Here is a 23,944-nt window from a genome sequence, read left to right as displayed (position 1 = left end):
TGGGGCGCCTGGGTGGCTCAGTTCATTGAGCGTCTGACTTCAGCTCAGGTCATGATCTTGTGGTTCATGGGTTCGAGCCCCACGTCAGGCTCTATGCTTACAGCCTGCTTCAAATTCTGTGTCTCCCTCTCTCTCTGCTCCTCCCCCTGCTCATGCTCTCTCTTTCCTTCAAAAATAAACAAAAAAAAACATTAAAAAAAAAGAATGCTGGTGTTATTTTGATAGGTATTGCATTGAATATGTAGATTGCTTTGGGTAGTATTGACATGTTAACAATATTTGTTCTTCCTATCCAGGAGCATGGAATATTTTTCCATTTTTTTGTGTCTTCTTTAATTTCTTTCATATGCTTTCTACAGTTTTCAGTGTATAAGTTTTTCACCTCTTTGGTTAGATTTATTCCTAAGTATTTTATGGTTTTGGTGCAGTTGTAAATGGGATAGATTCCTTGATTTCTCTTTCTGTTGCTTCATTATTGGTGTATAGGAATGCAACCGATTTCTGTGCATTGATTTATATCCTGTGACTTTGCTGACTTCAGGGATCAGTTCTAGCCATTTTTTGGTGGAATCTTTTGGGTTTTCCATATAGAGTATCATGTCATCTGCAAAGAGTGAAAGTGTGATCTTCTCCTGGCCGATTTGGATGCCTTTTATTTCTTTGTGTTGTATGATTGCTGAGGCTAAGACTTCCAATTCTATGTTGAATAACAGTGGCAAGTGTGAACATCCCTGCCTTGTTCCTGACCTTAGGGGAAAAGCTCTCACTTTTTCCCATTGAAAATGATGTTAACATTGGGTCTTTCATATATGGCTTTTATGATCTCGAGGTATGATCCTTCTATCCCTACTTTCTTGAGGGTTTTTATCAAGGAAAAATACTCCATTTTATCAAATGCTTTTTCTGCATCTATTGAGAGGATCATGTGGTTCTTGTCCTTTCTTTTATTGATGTGATGAATCACATTGATTGTTTTGCAGATTTTGAACCACCCTGCATCCCAGGTATAAAATCCACTTGGTTGTGGTGAATGATATTTTTAATATATTGTTGGATCCGGTTGGCTGATATCTTGTTGAGGATTTTTGTATCCGTGTTCATCAGGGAAATTGGTCTATAGTTCTTCTTTTTAACGGGGTCTTTTTCTGGTTTTGGAATGAAGGTAATGCTGGCTTCATAGAAAGAGTTTGGAAGTTTTCCTTCCATTTCTATTTTTTGGAAGAGCATCAAGAAATAGGTGTTAGAAATAGGTGTTAACTCTTCCTTAAATGTTTTGTAGAATTCCCCTGAAAGCCATCTGGCCCTGGACTCTTATTTTTTGGAAGATTTTTGATTACTAATTAGATTTCTTTACTGCTTATGGGTCTGTTCAAATCTTCTATTTCTTCCTGTTTCAGTTATGGTAGTTTATATGTTTCTAAGAATTTGTCTGTTTCTTCCAGATTGCCCATTTTATTGGCATATAATTGCTCATAATATTCTCTTGTTATTGGCTTTATTTCTGCTTTGTTGGTTGTGATCTCTCCTCTTTCATTCTTGATTTTATTTATTTGGGTCCTTTCCTTTTTTCTTTTTGATCAAACTGGCTAGTGCTTCATCAATTTTGTTAATTCTTTCAAAGAACCAGCTTCTGGTTTCATTTATCTGTTCTACTGTTTTTTTGGTTTCGATAGCATTGATTTCTGCTCTTATGTTTATTATTTCCTATCTTCTGCTGGTTTGGGATTTTACTTGCAATTCTTTTTCCAGCTCTTTAAGGTGTAAGGTTCAGTTGTGTATCTGAGACCCTTCTTCCTTCTTTAGAAAGGCCTGAATTGCTATATACTTCCCTCTTATGACCACCTTTGCTGTGTCCCAGAGGTTTTGAGCTGTTTTGTTATCATTTTCATTGGCTTCCGTGTACTTTTTAATTTCCTCTTTAACTTCTTGGTTAGCCCATTCATTCTTTAATAGGATGAATCTTTAGTCTCAAAGTATTTGTTATCTTTCCACATTTTTTCTTGTGGTTGATTTCAAGTTTCATAGTGTTGTGGTCTGAAAATATGCACAGTATGGTCTCGGTCTTTTTGTATTTGTTGAGAGCTGATTTGTGTCCTAGTATGTGATCTATTCTGGAGAATGTTCCATGTGCACTAGAAAAGAATGTATATTCTGCTGTGTTAGGATGAAATGTTCTGAATGTATCTGTTAAGTCCATCTGGTCCAGTGTGTCATCCAAAGCCATTGTTTCCTTTTTGATTTTCTGATTAGATGATCTGTCCATTGTTGTAAGTGGGGTGTTGAAGTCCCCTACTATTATGGTATTATTATCACTGAGTTTCTTTTTGTTTGTGATTAATTGATTTATATATTTGGGTTTACCCATATTTGAAGCATAAATGTTTACAATTGTTAGGTATTCGTGGATAGAGACCTTAATTATGATATAATGCCCTTCTTCATTTCTTGATACAGTCGTTATTTTGAAGTCTAGATTGTCTGATATAAGTATGGCTACTCCGGCTTTCTTTTGTTGACCATTAGCATGATAGATGGTTCTCTGTCCCTACTTTCAAACTGATGGTGTCTTTAGGTCTAAAGTGAGTCTCTTGTAAACAGCATATAGATGGATTTTGTTTTCTTATCCATTCTGTTATTCTCTGTCTTTTGATTGGAGTATTCAGTCCATTGACGTTTAGAGTGAGAACTAAAAGGTATGAATTTAGGGGCGCCTGGGTGGCTCAGTTGGTTAAGCATCTGACTTCGGCTCAGGTCATGATCTCATGTCCATGAGTTCGAGCCCTGCGTCGGGCTCTGTGCTAACAGCTCAGAGCCTGGAGCCTGCTTCAGATTCTGTGTCTCCCTCTCTCTCTGCCCCTCCCCTGCTCATTCTGTGTCTCTCTCTGTCTCAAAAATAAATAAACATTAAAACAATAAAATAAAATAAAAGGTATGAATTTATTGCCATTATGTTTCTTGCAGAGTTGGAATGTCTGGTGGTATTCTCTGGTCCTTTCTAGTCTTTGTTACTTTTGTATTTATTTATTTTTTCTTTCTTTCTTTCTTTCTTTCTTTCTTTCTTTCTTTCTTTCTTTCTTTCTTTCTTCCTTCCTTCCTTCCTTCCTTCCTTCCTTCCTTCCTTCCTTCCTTTGTTTCTTTCTTTCTTTCTTTCTTTCTTTCTTTCTTTCTTTCTTTCTTTCTTTCTTTCCTCTTTTCTCCCCCTCAGAGATTCCCCCTTAATATTTCTTGCACAGCTGGTTTAGTGGTCATGAACTCCTTTAATTTTTGTTTGCCTGGGAAACATTTTTAAAAATTTTTTTTAATGTTTTTATTTATTTTTGAGACAGAGAGACAGAGCATGAGCAGGGGAGGGGCAGAGAGAGAGGGAGACACAGAATCTGAAGCAGGCTCCAGGCTCTGAGCTGTCACCACAGAGCCCATTGTGGGGCTCAAACTCACAGACTATGTGATCATGACCTGAGCTGAAGTCAGACGTCCAACTGACTGAGCTACCCAGGCGCCCCTGTCTGGGTAACTTTTAAACTCTCCTTCTGTTTTGAATGACAGCCTTCTTGGACAAAGAATTCTTGGGTGCATATTTTTCTGATTCAGCACATTGAATATATCTTGCCACTTCTTTCTAGCCTGCCAAGTTTTTGTGGATAGGTCTGCTGCAAACCTCATCTGTCTTGCCTTCTAGGTTAAGAACTTTTTTTCCCTTGCTGCTTTTCATGATTCTCTCCTTGCCTGAGTATTTTGTGAATTTGACTATGATATGCCTTGTTGATGGTTGGTTTTTGTTGAATCTTAGGGGAGTTCTCTTTGCTTCTTGGATTTTGCTGTCTGTGTCTTTCCCCAGGTTAGGAAAGTTTTCCGCTATGATTTGCTCATATAACCCTTCTCCTTTTTCTCTCTCTTCATCTTCTGGATCCCCCTATGATTCTGATGTTCCTTTTTATTGAGTCACTGATTTCTCTAATTCTTAAATCGTGCTCTTTTGCCTTAGTCTCCCTCTTTCTTTCTGCTTCATTATTCTCCATAAGTTTGTTCTCTATATTGCTGATTCGCTGCCCTGCCTCATTCATTCTTGCCACCATGGCATCCACTCAAGATTGCAGCTCAGTTATAGCATTTTTTATTTCATCCTGACTAGCTTTTACTTCTTTTATCTCTGCAGAAAAGGATTCTAATCTATTTTGGACCCCAGCTAGTATTCTTATTATTGTGATTCTAAATTCTGGTTCACACATCTTGCTTGTATCTGTGTTGATTAAGTCCCTGGCTGTTGTTTCTTCCTGCTCTTTCTTTTGGGGTGAATGCCTTCATTTCATCATTTTGAAGGAAGAAAAGGAATTAGTAAAGTTAAAAAAATTAAAATTAAAAAATTAGAAACAACACACACATACACACACAAATCAAATAAATGATGCTAGATCCTAGGTGTATTTTGGTCTGGTTGTTGAAAGGAGCTTAATAGATTAGGGAAAAAAAGAAAAAAAAAAAGAAAACATTTGAAAATTTGAAAAAATGAATGCAATGAAATAGAATAAAATGAAATGATGGAAGTAAAATAGAATTTGGAAAATTTACACAAAAGTAAAGAACATAGTACAAAAATATTAAAGAAAAATATTTTTAATAAAAATTGAAAATAAAAATAAATATTTTCTCTTTTGGATTCAAGAAAAAGAAAAGAAACAAAAAAGAAAAAAGAAAAGAAAATTGAATAGACGCACCAGCAAAACGTTTGAAATGATTGAAATGATTGAAATTACATCATTTTCCCCCAGAAGTCAAACTCTGAAGCACTTTATAGTCCACAAATTAAGCAGGCGGAGAGATTTGTGGTGTTCCTGAAGAGTGAGATTGGCCCATTTGGGAAGGGCTTAGTGTAACAGCTCCATTCTCCCCTAGATGGCACTGCTTAGCTTACTGGGGTGGATTGTTGTGGCACTTGTAGGTGTGTATGCACAATAATGGCAGGAGTTAAAATGGCATCACCCAGCTACCCAGTCTCTAGTATTGGAACTCTGTTCTCCTCAGTCAGCAGTCACACACCTGTACTTTGTCTCCAGCTTCCGTCCACTCCCGGCTTTTATACTGTCTGTGACCAAGCTGTCAGGTTGCCAGGCAGCACCTCCCTCCTGAGTTTTATCTCAGGTAAATCTGTCTTTCCCGACCCCTCACTTCTGAGGGACTATGGCTTTGGCTTGCTTAGACCCTCTGGGGAGGGTCTCACTGAGCAATGGCCAGGTGCCAGCTGCATCTAGGAAAGTTCATGGGACCATGCTGCTGCCGATGCGTAGAGACTGGCTGGGTGCCAGCCTGCCCCAGAAAAAGTTCACACGGTCGTATAGCAGTAGTGTTTCAGGGATTATGGAAAATCACAACACACATCTGGCACCAGGCATCACCCTTAATGACCTTGTTCTAGCACCAGTGAATATGGTTGTTCTCTGGGGTCTGCTGGGACCAGGTTGCCACACAGCCTCTACCAAATGTCCTTCCAGCAGGGGAACTGCCTCTCCGCAGGTGGCCTGAGGATACCCGGACCTCGCTCTGCTCCTGCGGATTCGTCCTTCCCACCAGAGCACCACCAGGTATTGAGCTACGGGGTTTCAGACTCCACACTCCCCCTGTTTATAGAGTCTTAATGTAATTTAAACCCTCTCCTTTCTCCTTTCTCCCTTTTTAGTTCAGTCCCTGCAACTCTTTCCACTTTTCCACTTTCTCTCCAGCTGCTTTTCCGGGGGGTGCTTTTCCTATACTCTCCCCCAGTCTCCATCCTCTCTCCACAAGCAAAAACAGTTCTCTGCTCTCCGCAGTTTCTCTCTCCCCTGGTTCACCCCTCTCTGCCACATACCTGCTGAGTTCTGTGGTTCAGATCGTGCAGATTGTTGTGTTAATCCTCAAATCCGTTTTCTAGATGTGCAGGACGGTTTAGTGTTTATGTGGCTGTATATCATGGATGCAAGTCGCAAAAAAATACTTCCATGCTGTTCTGCCATCTTGGCTCCTCCCCTGCCACCCCTGCTTCTGTGCACCCAAACTGGAAACAAAATCTTTGACCTTCTCTGTCCTCTCTCTTTCTCTTCATAGTTCAAGCAGTTGTCCTAGTATTCTCCCTGTTCCCTGGTCTTTCTATTCCATATCTACTATTGCTGCTCTTTTCTGGATTGCCTCTTTTGAACTTTGTAATGTCTTTCTAACTGGAATTTGGACTCAGATCTGCTTCATTCCAGTCTTTCTCTTTCTCTCATAATCAAAGATTTAATAAGGTCATGCTAAAGTTGGGCACCTGGTCATTAAGCATCTAGCTTCAGATCAGGTCATGATCTTACAGTTTACTAGTTTGAATCCCGCATCAGGCGAACTTGAGCCTCACTTCAGGTGAGCCATACTTCTCAATCTCCCTCTCTTCCTTTCTCTGCCCCTCTTGGGATCCTCTCTCTCTTCTCTCTCTCTGCCCCTCACTCACTTGCACACCTCTCTCTCAAAAAAAAAAATCATGCTAAAGTCACCAATGGCTATTAACAGCTGTAATAATTTTAATTGTCACAATTTAATATTCATAGTCATTAACACAATAATAATAAAAACAGTTTTTAGTTTTATCACATTTCCCTACTTTATGTTCTAACTAAGTAGTATAGTTGTGAATCTAAATAGTCCCAGGCTTTCCAACTACATGTCTGGATCTTGCTGTTTCTACCGTCAATTCTTGGTTTGTCAAAATAGTGCTCTTTGGTCAAGGTCTGTCTTAAATGCCACTTTATTCATGAAGCCCTTTTTAAGAAGCACTTTTTATTATGAAAAAATTAAATGGACAAAAAAAAAGGACAAAATAATGTAATGAACCTTCATGTATCCATGATGAAGCTTTAGTAGTTACCAATTTATGCCCAGGCTAGTTTTATCTGTACCCCAATGTACTACCCTCCCTTTTATCAAGTTTCAAGCTACATGTAATCACTTCCTCCTTTTTGCACCTGTCTTGTAGCACTAACAGTGCTGTGAGCATTTTATAACTTTTGTGACACATTTTATACTCTTTCCTAGATTTAAAGTCCCTTGAAGGTAAAATGTGTGTGTTGCTGCCCTTCAACACCTATCCAGCACAACCCAGTGCCCTAAATCTAATTGGAAAAACAATAAAAATTTTTAATTTGAATTGAAATACCTAATGTTATTTGAAAAGAAGTTATCTTCTCCAGAGTTAATAATTGTTCCTTTTTAAAAAATAATTGTATCTCTTGACAAAATTATTTCTGTACAAAGCCAACATGAGTACCAATCCTATTTTTATATTTTCTGAGAAGGAGATCCATGTGCTTCTTTAGTAATCCAATGTCCTGTTTAGATTGTCTTAATAATCACTCACTTCTATGCTGAACCTTAGCTCAGGGTGACATTGGATAAATCATTTGGAATTAGCATAGTGAATATATTCTCTTTGCCTGTTTCCTTATTAGCAAATTGCATCTTCCAATTCTAGCTCACAAGAGAATTACAAGATTAAATAGGGTAGCCACCTATTTATTATACAAGTTATGAACCATTCAGAATTTCTTTTTTTGTGCTTTCTAGATCTGTTGTCCAATTTTGTGTTTTTATTATTCATTAGCTCTCCCTTAAAGGATGATGCAGAGGGAGAAAGTGGATTTTAGGCTTAAATTATTTAGCAGTGGGGTCAGTAAAAAATTTGGCAGGGTGGAAAATTAAAGCCATTAACTAAAATGAAGATCATCTGCCTTTCATTAACATGAATGATAAAGAATCATTTGTGAAGCATTTTGAATTCCTTAGAGAAAGTCTTTATGTTTGTTTATCTGATTGTGTGTGTTTTTATCATGGACAGCCTTAATTTCTTCAATTCTGATACTTCATCAATTCAAGAATGTCATCATGACTTAAGAGTATATAATAGAATTGAAACAGAAGCCACACAAAATAATTCACTACGTTTCTATAATAATTTCTAATGTTGAGAATGAGATTGTGGGTTGTATTTAGTTTCCTAAATACACTTGGAGTGAAATACTAAATTCAACAGTAAACCAAAAAAATGGGATTATATAAAAGGCTATGTAAAAGGTTCTACCTGAAGTTACATCATTATGCGAGGTTGATATATGGAAACAAGTCATGTAGGTAACAAGTGAGCCTGAGAATTACCCAGCCTATCATTTTAGGACTTTCTGTAGTTTCCTATGTATTGTATGTGTGGTTACTCTGATAAAATTATGCCCTATTGGGGAAGGAGGGGATAATTATATACTTTAGTGGTATTAATTTGGAGATTGGCAAAAATCTAAGGATGAATCTTTATAAAGGCCAGACTGTTGTATCATTGATAAAGGAATGTAGAGGACCTGGGGAAGTAATCAGGTCCTCTTTACTTATTGGGTAGTGCCTTCAAATTGTGCAGAGAAGTGTCCGCACCATGCTGAGATGTACTGAGTGTCATTATCTCCATGCCCGTCCCGTCAACCACCTTTGTTTTCATTGGTCTTAATGAAATGTTGTGTATTGTTGCTTCATTTTTATTTTCAAATTTAAGTGCTCACTATTAAAAATGTTTGAAAACCACTCATCAGATTTACCACCATCCCCACTCACCTCTACATAAGATTTTACTTGCACTTAGAGAATCTGACATATCCGTTAAGATCCCATTTTTGAAGTCCACTTAAACATTATATGATTAATCAGTCTTTGCCTGAGTTAGACACTATCTTTTGAAATCTTCATTTCAAATTATTTTAGTTATCAGATCTCTACATTAGGTAAATTAGTGAGTTCTTTCCTTAAGAATTTATGTTCCTTTTTTTAAGTTTATTTATTTATTTTGAGAGAGAGAAAGCATGAGTGGGGGAGGTGCAGAGAGAAAGAAGAGAGTGAAAATCCTAAGCAGGCTCCACACTGCCAGTGCTGAGCCCAACACGGGGCTTGAACCCAACAAATGGTGAGATCATGACCTAAGCCGACCTCAGATGCTTAACTGACTGAGCTACCCAGGCGCCCGAAGTATTTATGTTTTTAAATCTAACCTTCCTCTCCCCCTTACCTCTTAATCTCCAGCTGTTCTTTACTGCTTACCAAATTATGGGCAATCTCAGTATGCTGGCATTTGTAGTCCTCAATCACAGGGCATCGGAACTCTCTCCCACTGCACACCTCCATGTGCCTTGAAATACAGTAGAGCTGAGGGGCCAGAGCGAGGTCCCACACATGCTGGGTTGAATTCAGTCTCATAGCAACAATATCAAGCAACCAAATTTCTGCTGTTTTCTGTTCTGCTTCTCATTGTTAGCCCAAAGTAACTATTTTTTTAAAAACTCTAAGGAAGAAAAATATTTTATTTTTCTTCTCTCTCTATGGAGACTGCTGCTTAAACTTTATGGCAAGTGAACATGCATTTTTCTTAATTCTGTGTTTCCTCTGTCTTTCAAGAGCCTATTTCCTCCTCGTTTCGAAAAATATTTTTTAGTACACACAAGCAATATATTTAATAGTCTGAGTCATGGTTATAAGGTTAATAAATGCTTAATAAAACCACCAGTTTGCTTACTTTCTGAAATGACATAAGAAAAGAAAAATATGATAACTTTTTGTGTGTGTGTAAATTCAGTACTTCTGAAAGATGCCAAATGAAAGATTGAAATCCTTCATTTATGGCACAAATAAAGTAATAAAACACAAAGCTGTATCACAGTTATTTATTAAGTATTCTGTTTTATTTTAGGAATACTTTAGAGGAGGAATTCTTCATATTTAAAACCAAGAAATTTGAAATCAATAGTTTAAAAACTACGTGGTACATTTTAATTTAACCTGGACTACAACTATGGAGAAACAATTAGACTTAATTGTTTTCTGTTTACTTCTATTCCTGGAAGATTCCTAATATAGTCTTAGTGACCAATTTTCTACACATTGTTTGCAGCTTGTCAGTTTGCTTCCATTCATTAATCATTAGGGCATTTGGATGCATTAAATAGAAATATGATATATGACAGATTTGAATAGTGCATATAACTTACCTTAAATACTTTGTGTGATTGCCTAGTAACTATATTTATGTATATTACATCTATATTTGTATATGTTGTATATAAATACATATACAGACATTAGAAACTACATTATAGATAGAGTGTTACATGTCTTCAGATGCAGTATATGCTTTTCTTTTTTCTTAAATGGCTCTTTTCAGTTCATTCTATGAATTAGCTATACTAATCACAGGTAAAAACTGCCATCGCTTTTACATTGCTTATAAAGATTGGATTGGAGGAAGTGGCAGAAGGGAGGAAGGTGCAGAGGTTTGGGGAGCATTGAGGATGGTGAGGAAGTTCAGTGGCTGGGTCCAGTAGTTTCTTTACAAATTGTAATCCAATGCAGTTGTTAGCTTTGTATTTGCGATTAATTTCAGGTTATGAAAATATTTTCATTTGTTTAACATAGTAACTTCCCTTTCCCATGCTCACATTTTTATATGAAGATGTTGAGATTATATATATATATATATATATATATATATATATATACATACATATGTGTGTGTGTGTGTGTGTGTGCATGTATAGAATTGATGGATATAGATACATACATATACATACAGCTAAAATTTGCTGTTGCTGCTTTCCCTGGGGTATATACCTAGAGTTGCCTATGTGATTGTAAATCAGCTGCCACTTGGAGTCCCTGCCCCTTAGAATCCATTGTCTGTTTACTGCCTCTATTGCATCTTGTTGCCTGTGGCATGCCTCTCCCAGATGAGTAGTCACATGGGCTCCTTATTGTGCCTTAGTTTCAGCTGCCCTGGGGGATTATTGAGTTTTCAAATCTTTAGTTTCTGTCATAGTATCCCAAACATAACCTCAAATTTAGTGAATATCAGTCCTGAACTTTTCACATAATGTGATAACAGACAAAATAGAATACATTCTAACAGCATGTCTTCCACAACAGTCCTAAAGGTATATGATAGAAGAAAAGACAGTAGACATGTTTTATTTCAACATTAGCACACTTAGCTGCTGTGTTATTTGTCACAAAATGGAAATATTTTATTTATGTTATTTCATTCACTTTATTTATTCCTTAATACAACTCCATGAGGAAGGTTTCTTATTATTCCCATTTTACATGCGAATAAACTGAAGCTTAGGGAGGTTAATAATTTGCTCAAGGACACACAGATAAGAAAGAATAGGAATCTCACCAGCTCTATCAACCTCCAGAGTTTAAGCTTTTAAGCAGTGAGTGATATTTATCCAGCCCTTGAGTTACTGAAAATCTAATTAAGAGATAAACAAAAAATGAGAGAACATAGAACAGTTAGTGAGCAATTATACCCCATTGCATAAAACTGTTGCATGGTAATAACTAGCTTTCTAGTTTATAATCCAGACTATTATTTTTTAAAATTATATATATCAGAGAAGTAGAGCCCATCTAACTATACACTTCTAAGAGAAGAAAAGTAATTGCAGCCTCAAAATGTGGGAGTGCTCTATAACTGAAAGGCTGAATGTTACCTAAAGATCATTTGTAAACGTTATTGATGAGTTTACTCCCCTTTGTCCATTGTTTCTTATTCTCTCTGTCCTGCAGGAGATTGTCTTTCTCCTCCTACCCTCAACACTCTGAGGACCCTCACCCCCACCCCTCACACCTCAGCACCTGGTATCTTTCAGTTCTGCAGGTAGCTTATCCATTCAGCACTCCTGCTGTGCAGATGATCTTACTGTTAGACTCTGTGTGACTGTCTGTCTTCAAGAGGGAACAAGAGTTCTTTCTTAAATCAGATATTGAAATTATTTTCAATAATTTCCTGTATTTCAGAGTTTTTCTTCTCTTTCTGTTTCATCTTAAACTAACCCTTGATAAATACTGTCTCACTGAACTTTGATATTCTATACCTTAGAGAAGGCTTATCTAGAGAGAATCTGAGCCCAATGCAAGACTCCATAACCTACACTTTTAGATCTGACATAGTCCACTTTCCCTGATTCCATTCAGCCAGTTCCTAAACTTGACTTGGAATGCTGTTCCTTGACCATTCTTCAGATTATCACACCAGACTGCTGCTAGGAGGCCATTAAGTTCTGTGCCATCTATCTTTCTTCAGTTTATCAGTATAGTCTTCCTGTGTACATCTGTATTATTTGCCTAGTTACCTTTTAAGTCAAATAAAGAGCCATGTCCCATTTCACTTATGTTCAGAACTTTGCGCTGTGTTGCAGATAGTTGTATCGACTTCTAGCTAATGAGACTCTCCCTGGGAAATTACAGTCTCCCAACAGAAATTCTTCTCAATTGTGGCATCAGTTTCATAGCTTTGTGTAGGTTTAACCACTGAAGAGAAAAGGATAGAGGTATTTTGAACCAGTGATCCCATATTTTACAAGACAATTTATTTTAGAATTTCCTGCGTGGGCAAAGTTACTTAAATAAAGTTAAGAATTGAAGACTAGATACCAAGTATTCTGCTTTTCTCTTGCTTTCAGGAAAATACCCCTAACACCGGATTCATTGTGATATCACATCTGTGGAATAAGTATTTATTGTACATACTGAACATGAAGTAGTGTCTATGATTAAAACAGGCTTTTTTTTTTTTACCTCAAACTGTACAATTTTCAGCAAAAGTAATGGGAAAGAAAACATTTATAGGTATTAGAGTCCAGCTGTGCTGCTCTATATGTATATATATATATATATATATATATATATATACATATAGATATAGATATGCTCAAAATTGCTATTCTAAGAAAGACCAATTAAAGTAAGATACAATCAAAAGTGAAAAGATAGTAGGACCTCCCTTTTAAGTGAAAAAAAAGTCCCTGGTCCAAGTAGGGAGTGCTGACTTGGAAAAATTGGTAGTTTGACACTGTGAAAGAAATAAAATTGTCATGAACAAAGGTGAAAAGGGATTATATTTGTCAAGAAGGAACTCCTACTGGATGAACTGTCTGAGGGCTGTGGCATGTCACATCTTGTCTTGGAGAGTTAATGACTGGTAATGTTGAAGGAATAGGTCTTTTGTCAGATCATTACGGCAGTCCCAGTTACATCTGCCTCAAGAGGTAATGACTGGTTCAGATAAGGGGCCCAAATACTTCACGTGAAACATGACTCAATCCAATCACCTCATCCCTGATTAGGAGAGGGAAGCCAAGGCAGTTTTATCTAGAAAGCACTGAGGGTAAGCCCTAGGGTGAGAACACAAAAGCTACTTATGGTCCTTAGGAACTGAGGGCTGAAGAGTTTGCATGGCCTCCAATTCTGTGCATGTAGTAGATTATACTTTGCTCAGCCTTTCTATACTATAGAATATATTCTTCATAAGCATTCTGAAAAAGTGAAAATTGAAAATTAAAACTGGTGAATTAAGCGGGGCTAGATAAAAGATGGCATTGCTCCTTAGAAGAAAGGATAAGACCCTACACAGTTTAGGTACCTCAAGAGTATCAGCAAAACAGTGAGGGAAATTGTCTCTTTCTAACAGTGCCAGAGGTCAAATTTAATGCGTGGGTATAATGAAAGAACATTGATATTTCTCAACTCTTACTACATCCCAGATATTGATGTGTTTCTAGAATTCATCTACTAATCTTAACATGAGGAGGACACAGAAAGAGTCCTAATGAGAAAAACACCAAAGCACATCATTAGCATGGAAAATAAATATTCCTCTAAACTGCACCTTAACAGTTAATTTAAAAGATATTTTCTTATGGTTTTAAAAAAATGATAAAAGTTTAAAATGGAACAGTGCCTAGTTCACTACATAACTCATGGTAGGTGATCAGCAGATGTTAGTGTCATCTTACTCCCTTAATCAAAAAGAATTAATAACCTTCGTCCCAATTATAAAGTAGGTCAATTATAGAAATTTGGAAAGTTCTAAAAAGCATGAAAGAGAAAAAAATCACCTTATAATTCCACTATTCAAAGGTAAACACTTGAGATAGTGCTTATTCATTTTCTTACCAACATTCTAAATACTTCACACACACACACACACAAATCATTGAGCAAACTTCTTTTTGTGATTCCTCCAATAGTTAGATTTCAGGGCTAACAGTGATCCTTTAAAGAAACATAGTGAGATTCATCACACTGTATAAGTGAAGGGGATTGTAACAGAGGTGATAAGAGCTTTAAAAATTAGGCTCCACAAGACAGGGATGTCCACTCTCACCACTGTTATTCAACATAGAATTGGAAGTCTTAGCCTCAGCAATCATACAACACAAAGAAATAAAAGGCATCCAAATGAGCCAGAAGGTCACACTTTCACTCTTTGCAGATGACATGATACTCTATATGGAAAACCCAAAAGATTCCACCAAAAAATGGCTAGAACTGATCCCTGAAGTCAGCAAAGTCACAGGATATAAATCAATGCACAGAAATCGGTTGCATTCCTATACACCAATAATGAAGCAACAGAAAGAGAAATCAAGGAATCTATCCCATTTACAACTGCACCAAAACCATAAAATACTTAGGAATAAATCTAACCAAAGAGGTGAAAAACTTATACACTGAAAACTGTAGAAAGCTTACGAAAGAAATTGAAGAAGACACAAAAAAATGGAAAAATATTCCATGCTCCTGGATAGGAAGAACAAATATTGTTAACATGTCAATACTACCCAAAGCAATCTACATATTCAATGCAATACCTATCAGAATAATACCAGCATTCTTCACAGAGTTAGAACAAACAATCCTAAAATTTGTGTGGAACCAGGAAAGACTCTGAATAGCCAAAGCAACCTTGAAAAAGAAAACCAAAGCAGGAAGCATCACAATTCTGGACTTCAAGCGGTATTACAGAACTGTAATCATCAAGACAGTACGGCACTGGCACAAAAACAGACACTCAGATCAATGGAACAGAATAGAGAACACAGAAATGGACCCACAAATGTATGGCCCACGAATTTTTGACAAAGCAGGAAAGAACATCCAATGGGATATCCAAAGACTATCCGATGGACAGTCTCGTCAGCAAGTGGTGCTGGGAAAACTGGATGGTGACATGCAGAAGAATGAACGTGGATCACTTTCTTACACCATACACAAAAATAAACTCAAAATGGATGAAAGACTTAAACGTAAGACAGGAAGCCATCCAAATCCTCAAGGAGAAAGCAGGCAAAAACCTCTTTGACCTTGGCCATAGCAACTTCTTACTCAACACGTCTCTGGAGGCAAGGGAAACAAAAGCAAAAATGAACTATTGGGACCTCATCAAAATAAAAACTTCTGCACGGTGAAGGAAACAATCAGCAAAACTAAAAGGCAACCGATGGAATGGGAGAAGATATTTGCAAACGACATATCAGATAAAGGGTTAGTATCCAAAATCTATAAAGAACTTACCAAACTCAACACCCAAAAAACAAATCATCCAGTGAAATCATCCATGCAAAAGACATGAATCGACACTTCCATTCCAAAGAAGACATCCAGATGGCCAACCGACACATGAAAAAATGCTCACTATCACTCATCATCTGGGAAATACAAATCAAAACCACAACGAGATATCACCTCACACTGGTCAGAGTAGCTAACATTAACAACTCAGGCAACAACAGATGTTGGCAAGGATGTGGAGAAAGAGGATCTCTTTGGCACTGCTGGTGGGAATGCAGGCTGGTGCAGCCACTCTGGAAAACAGTGTGGAGGTTCCTCAAAAAATTAAAAATAGAACTACCCTATGACCCAGCAATTGTACTACTACATATTTTTCCAAGGGATACAGGTATGCTGTTTCGAAGAGGCACATGCACCCCCATATCCGTAGTAGCACTATCAACAAAAGCCAAAGTATGGAAAGAGCTCAAATGTCCATCAACAGATGAATGGACAAAGAAGATGTTGTGTACACACACACACACAGACACACAACACACACACACACACACACACACACAATGGGGTATTACTCAGCAATCAAAAAGAATGAAATCTTGTCATTTGCAACTATATGGATGGAACTAGAGGGTATTATGCTAAGCAAAATTAGTCAGAGAAAGACAAATATCCTATGACTTCACTCATATGAGGACTTTAAGACACAGAAGAGATGAACATAAGGGAAGGGAAGCAAACATAATATAAAAATAGGGACAGGGACAAAACATAAAAGACTCTTAAATACGGAGAACAAACAGAGGGCTACTGGAGGGGTTGTGGGATGGTGGATGGGCTAAATGGGTAAGGGCCATTAAGGCATCTACTCCTGAAATCATTGTTGCACTACATGCTAACTAATTTGGATGCAAATTAAAAAATAAATAAATTATTTTTAAAAATTAGTTTCCATCCTTGGCAAAGGGAGAAGAGCTCCTATTTAAGCCAACTGTTCCACAGATAACAAAAATACATATGGAGAAAATATGAAAAACAATTATCTGAAGACATGGGAATATGACCAAAAGCAATAAAAACTGGAAGGGAGTGGAAAAAATTAATTGATAGAGTTAATGACACTAAGTAAGCTTCCTGTTTTTGTGGTATTTTTGGCCAGCTGGTGTCATACTTGGTAACTAAAAACTAGATAGAAACCTGCTGTCTTACTGCCTTAAATAACTAATATTCAATTAGGCTAAAAATTTTGAGTAAGTAGACACAGAGGAACAAAAAAAAACTGATGGAAAAAAAAATAGAAAAAAAGTAATAAAGTCATAAAATTAAATACCACCAGATAATAGTTATATTAAGTATAAATTGGTTAAAAACTCCAGCTAAAAAGCAGGAAACAAAAAACCAAAAAAAAACTCTTTGAAAGGATTAACAAAAGTGATAAACAGCTAGCTGAATGATCAAGAGAAAATAAAGAGAAAACACAAGTTTTCAGTGTCAAGAATAAAGGGTGTATCACTACAGATTTTAAAGACAGTAAATGGATACTAAAGAAATGTGTAAATATCTTTATGGCAATAAACATAACAATTTAAATGACATAGACAAATTTTTTAAAATATTACTTTCTTTAAAGGGATGCCTGGGTGGCTCAGTCAGCTAAGCATCCTACTTTGGCTCAGGTCATGATCTCAAGGTTCATGGGTTTGAGCCCCATGTCGGGCTCTGTGCTCACAGCTCAAGAGCCTGGAGCCTGCTTTGGATTCTGTGTCTGCATCTCTCTCTGCCATTCCCCTGCTTGCTCTTTCTCTCTCTCAAAAATAACATTAAAATTTTTTTTAATAATAAAATATAACTTACTCTAAAGACAAAAAAAATGAAAAAGAAAATCTGAATAGCCCTTCAACTGAAGAAACTGATTTTTTTTTTTTTTTGTGAAAAACCTTCCCATAAAGAAAGCTCTAGGCTTAGATAATTTCATTGGTGAATCCTATTAAACATTTAAAGAAGAAATAACACCTGCCATATATAAACTCTTTTAGGAAAGGTAGCAGGAGGGAGTACTTCTCAAATAAGTAAAATGTAGCTATTTTAAAAGCAGTGCGATATAATTTTAACAGAGAAAACATTAGACATTTGAGCCCTTAACAAAGTAAGAAAGTTAACTGTCTTAGTTCATTTGGGCTGCTATAACAAGGTACCACAGAATGAGTAACATAAACAACAGAAATTCCTTACAGTTCTAGGGGCTTGGGGAGTCCAATCAAGGCACCAGGATGGTTGCATTCTGATGAAGGTACCTTCCTGATTCAGAGCCGGTGCCTTCTCGCTGTGCCCTCACAAGGTAGAAGGGGCAAGGGATTGCTGTGGGATTTTTTATAAGAACACTAATTTCATTCATAAGGACTCCATGTGACCTAAGCACCTTCCCAAAACCCCATCTCCTAATGCCATTATCTTTGGAGGTTAGGGTTTGAACGTATGAATTTGGAGAGGAAACAAAAAATTCGGATCATAGCACTATCGTTTCTAGTATATAAACAACAGCAAAAGGGATAAGAAGAGTTCTCTACATGGCTTAATAGTTTACATTTTCCTTTTGTATTTTAAAAGGTAGTTTTATTATTGTTTCTTTGCTCATAAGTTGAATAAGTTATAAATATACAGAGTAAAGAAAACAAACAAAATAATAATACAAGCTTTAACAGTTACAAGAATGTAGACAATGAAAGGGAAAATCTTCTCCTTCACTTGCCATCCTCTAGTCTCCATTTCCTTTCCCCAGAGGCAACCAGTTTTTAATTTCTTTTTAGTTTTTATGTTGATATCCTCTGCATGCATAAGTATATATGTATGTATATATATGTGTGTGTGTGTGTGTATATATATATATATATATATATATATATATATATATATGTCTATCACTTTTAAGAGACTTCCTTAAAATATAAAATAGTGGAGGGGCGCCTGGGTGGCTCAGTCGGCTAAGCCTCCGACTTCAGCTCAGGTCACGATCTCACAGTTCGTGGGTTTGAGCCCCTGCATCGGGCGCTGTGCTGACGACACCTCAGAACCTGGAGCCTGTTTCAGATTCTGTGTCTCCCTCTCTCTCTGACCTTTCCCCGTTCATGCTCTATCTCTCTCTGTCTCAAAAATAAATAAACGTTAAAAAAATTAAATAAAAAAATATAAAATAGTGGAACATTTTAAAATAATTTTATTTAAGTAATCATTTGACCACTTTATTTTCTCTCTGTATTCTCTGTTATACTTCTCAAGACAGGGGGAATTGGATAGTCATGGGTACTTTTGGGAACTGGTGAGGGGGCAATTGAATTAAGGAAATCATTTAATTTGTATTTAGGGGAATATATTTGGGTGGTTCATAGTCAATTGGTGAAGTTAACTTTTCTTACCAACACTCCCTCATGTAGGAAAAGCCTTAGGAATTCTTCTCACTGTGCTGACTCATCCAGGAAAACTGTGGAGCCTGGAGTTGTGATGTGAGTGTCTCATCTACCTAGCGCTAGAGGTTATATAGATGGCGTGAGGTGGTGGAAGATGAATAAGGTTGATATATACACAGCTAGAAGACAGTTTGTAGATTAGTCTTCCAATAATCAGAAATGCAAAATTATAGGGATGCTTGGGTGGCTCGTTCGGTTAAGCATCCAACTCTTGATTTCGGCTCTTGATTTCATGGTCTCAAGGTTCATGGGTTAGATAGAGCTTTGCATGGGGCTCTGCACTTACAGTTTGAAGCCTGTTTGGGATTCTGTCTCCCTCTCGGCCCTTTCCCCGCTTGCTTGCTCTCTATCTCTCGCTCAAAATCAAAATAATAATAATAAAAAAAGAAATGCAAAATTTTAAGGAAAGTAAATGAAGAGTAAAAAATACTATAGAAATTCCAGGCAAATGGGGCACCTGGGTGGTTCAGTTGGTTAAGCATCCAGCTTCCACTCTCGTCATGATCTCAGGGTTCATGGGTTCAGCCTGACTCGGTGTCAGGCTCTGTGCTGCCAGCTCAGAGCCTGGAGCCTGCTTTGGCTTCTGTGACTCCCTCTCTCTCTGCCCCTCCTCCACTTGTGCACGCTCTCTCTTTCTCTCTCTGTCTCAAAAGTAAATAAATAAACATTTAAAAAAAGAGAAATTCCAAACAATTAATAAAAATAATATATTATTTTTTCTGAATTATTTTACATTTGTAAACCTATCTTTATTTAAGATTTATAAACTTGTGGGGTGCCTGGCTAAGTCTGTAGAGCAGGTGACTTTTGATCTCAGGGTTGTGAGTTTGAGCCCCACATTGAGTATAGAGATCTCCTTAAAAAAAAAAAAAAGTTCAAAGACATATAAATTTGTAAAATTTTACAGTTTGTTCTGATTTCTTTTTCTCATTCTAAATATTCACTTTTTATCCAACTTTTAATTTTTGAATTTCAAATTGTTTTAAAGAGAAACCCCAAAGTTGTATAAGCTTCAGACTACAAAAATTAGATCTTCCCTGTTTAAGTTGTAGGAGAAACTAGGGAAGAAAGACGTGAAATTGATCAAGGGCAGGATACAGATGCCCCTTAATTCTATACTTTAAGCAAAAAAGAAGAAATATATATATATATATATATATATATGATGTATATATATATATATATACATATACATACATATTTATAATGGAAGTTAAAATTTAAATGTCTAAAAGCAGAATACAGTAAGATACATAATTTCTAAGCCACTAAAACAAGAATGCAAGCCTGACTAATTCCACAGAAGGTAAGAAAGAAAAAAAAAGTAAATAATATAAAATAAAATGGCAGGAAGAAATATAATTACAATAAATATAAATAAGTTAAATCCTCCTTATTAAATAAAACCCATGTCTCTTGGGCTTTCAAAAATCTAGCTATATACTTTTGAAAAGAGTAAAGGAAAATGGGCTTTTGAATTACAATGGAATACACTTCTATCAGAATCACCTAGGAACTTAATACTAGAATCACATAGGAAAGTCATTACATTAGAATCAGGGGGTAGACTTTGGGATAAAAGGATTTCCTTTTTCAGGACTGTAGAAATTAAGTAGATATGTTTGGTATATCTGGCACTGACACTATGACTGCTTCTGGAGAACGAAATGGGGTACTGATGAACAGGGTAGAAGGTCCATTTACTTCCACTCTTCACCATATGCTTTTTGGGGCCCTTTTGAACTTAGTCTCATCTTTTTTTTAATTTGTTTTTTTTTTTTTACCAGTTGAAAAATTGTTCACCAATTGAATAATTGTAATGTTTACTCAAATACTTAATAGGTTTAATAGAATATTTTGGAGAGGTCATCACCCATATGCAATTATGTGATTTATGACAAAGGTTCAAGTCAGGGGAGGAGAAGGTGATTTTGTAATTAAATGATTCTGGATCAAATGGAGTTCTATATGAAAAAAAGAACCCTGACCCCTTCCTCACACTATATATAAAATTAACTTAAAATGGATAAAGATCTAATGTGAAGAATAAAACAAAGAAACTTCTAAAAGAAAACGTAAGAGAATAGCTTCATACCTTTAAGGTAGCCAATGTTTTCTTAAACACAAAAAGCACTAACTATGGTGGAAGAGACTAATAAAATAGACTTCATTAAAATTAAGATCTTTTGGTAAATAAACCTATCTTAATAAAAGGGTAGGGAGATTGTTGCTCTGGAAGGTCCGTAGTTCTGGCATTTGCAGAGGCCCTACCTATAAGAACTACTAAGTGTAATTTGTGGTCCTTTTGGAAAGGACGTGGCTTTGGGGAAAAAGTCTCTTTAAAAGACAATTGGGACAATTATGGGTGTTTGAGTATAGATGAGCTATTAAAGAATGTACTTAGTTTTAGAGATACATGCTGAAGTTTTAAGGAGTGAACTATATCTAATTAATTTTAAAATGTTTCAGCAAACATAAGATAAAGCAAATATGGCAAAATGTGAAATTTGTCCAATGTAGACAATGGCATGTGGGTGCTCATCACTTTTCTTTATTGTTCTGTGATTGAAAATAGGAACTTCAATAAAAGAAGGGAAAAAATTAAGATCTTTTGTTTATCAAAAGACACCTTTAATAGCATCAGAAAACAATCCACTGAGTGGAAGAAAAACCTAAAACAACTATTGACAAAGGACTTATATCCAAAATATATAAATCACTATTATAAATTAAAAAAAAAAAAGACAACTCAATGTTTTAAAAAATGGGTAAGACTTGAATAGCCACTTCAAAAATGTAGATATCTAAATGGTCAACAAGCAGATGAAGAAGGATTCAATATCATTCTTTATGAGAGTAATACAAATTAAAACCATAATCAGTTACCAGTATATATGAAAGCTTTCAAAATCAGATTTCAAAAATCAGATACCACAACTCTTGTACATTGCTGGTAAGGTGTAAATCCATGCGACTCCTCTGCTCCTATCATTTCTATTTCCCCTACTCTCACTAGCAAGCTCTTATCATGCCACAGAATCCCTTTACTCATCATAAGGTGATAACTTTTCCTTTGTAGTTCAACTACCAATATCGAGCACATGATAATAGTTAAGTGTATAAATCTGTATTCCCTCCTTTCTTATTTATTCGTCCTACCTTTACTTTCTGTATGCTCCTTAGTTCCTTATTATAAATCAAAGGGGCCTGTGTTTCCTCACTTATTAATGAAGGGATTCTCAACCTATCATATTCAGCTTAACAGGTAAATGGTTTTGCATTGATGTTACTAGCAGAGACATCATTTGGATAGCTCCTTAAAGACAGAAAACTTAACATTTTGTATTACCCTTCAGGGGCTCTGTATGTACTAATCACTCTATAAGGAAGTAATAAATTTAACATGATTATGGTCAGAAAAACATGACCAAGATATTATGGAAGTGAAGTTGCTCTCATAGTCTTGGCATGACAGGGGAATGACCGTCCTATTTTGTCTTGCTGTCACTTTCATTCTTTTTTTTTTTAATTGTTTTTAGCATTTATTTATTTTTGAGAGAGAGAGAGAGAGACAGAGAGACAGAGTGCGAGCAGGGGAGGGCAGAGAGAGAGGGAGACACAGAATCCGAAGCAGTCACTAATGGGGCTCCTCATACGGGATATACTAACTTATGGTGGGAATTACTAAATGCTCATTAGCAAAGCATTTCTGCAGTGGGGTATATAGTAAAAAGCACTTATGTTGATTTTTATTTTCGAAGACTAATCATTTAAATCTATATTATAGAGTTATTTTGAGAATTATGTGAGTTAATAATTTCAAACACTTAGGACAAGTGCCTGGCACATGGTAAAGCTGTCAGTAAATGTCATGGTGATGATGATGATGATGAATATCATCATCATCTAAAAATTTCAGAAGATTCATTCTTCTATGATTATCATTTGTCCTGGACACTGAGGCAGATTCCACTGATACCAGATTCCTCTTCAGAGCTAAAGGTCTTGTTTCTCCAACTGCTGGGAATGCTGTTGGCTCACAGCTCTCAAGATGTGAGCTTTATGCAGGAACTGCCTATCCAAGGTCACATGCACTCACTGGGGGCAGTCTTTATCTAATGACTGGTTATTGATGAGTATAAATACGCCTGGCTCCCTACCTCAACTTGGAATACCTCTGAAGGGCCACCCTGGCTTCAGAGCCACCCAGAAGTTTGGCTTAGGCTTTGTTATAACTCTATCACAGCCCAAATTCTCTCTCTACCCAATCCGGCATTTTACCTGCATTAAAATTCCCTAATAAGTTTTCCTGAAATGCAAATCTCTGTCTCAGGTTCTGCTTTCCAGGGCACATAACTAGAAACATCAATTGTTACTTAGTGGATTAAAAGACTCCATTAACAAATGTATCCTTTTTTATTCACTGGTAATTATTAACACAAAGTTCAACTTTGATATGTGTATATATATATATATATATAATTAAAAGATTAGACATTTGATATCTTAAGTTGGTGGCAGAGACTAACAGAATAAATTATTAAATGAAATGTTTATCCTATTAAATATATCTATTTTTAAGTTTATTTATTTTGAGAGAGAGAGCATGAAAGAGCATGATCGGGGGAGAGGCAGAGAAAGAGGGAGAGAGAGAATCCCAAGTTGGTGGGGGAGAGGTGCTCGATCCCACCAACCCTGAGATCATGACCTGAACTGAAACCAAAAGTTGGATGCTTAACCAGGTGCTGCCTAAATATATTTCTTATTGGAAAAGCTGGCAACATATTCAGCTATTTATCTGAGGTATAGAAAGCATGAAAGGCCATGTAAAGTTTTTGTTTTGCTTTTTGAAAACTTTTATTTAAAAATTTTTTTTCAATACTTTTTAAAAAGTGTCTATATGTATTTTGAGAGAGAGAGAGCATGCACCGGAGGGTCAGAGAGAGGGAGAGAGAGAATCCCAAGCAGCTCTGAGCTGTCAGCACAGAGCCTGGTGTGGAACTCTATCCCACCAACTGTGCTTAACCAACTGAGCCAGCCAGGCACCCCTGTTTTTTGAAAACCTTGAACACAGGCAAAGTTAGTATACAGATTCTATT

The sequence above is a fragment of the Felis catus genome, chromosome A1 (genome assembly GCF_018350175.1).
Source record: "Felis catus isolate Fca126 chromosome A1, F.catus_Fca126_mat1.0, whole genome shotgun sequence".
Lineage (NCBI taxonomy): Eukaryota > Metazoa > Chordata > Mammalia > Carnivora > Felidae > Felis > Felis catus.
This window is presented reverse-complemented; position numbering follows the sequence as displayed.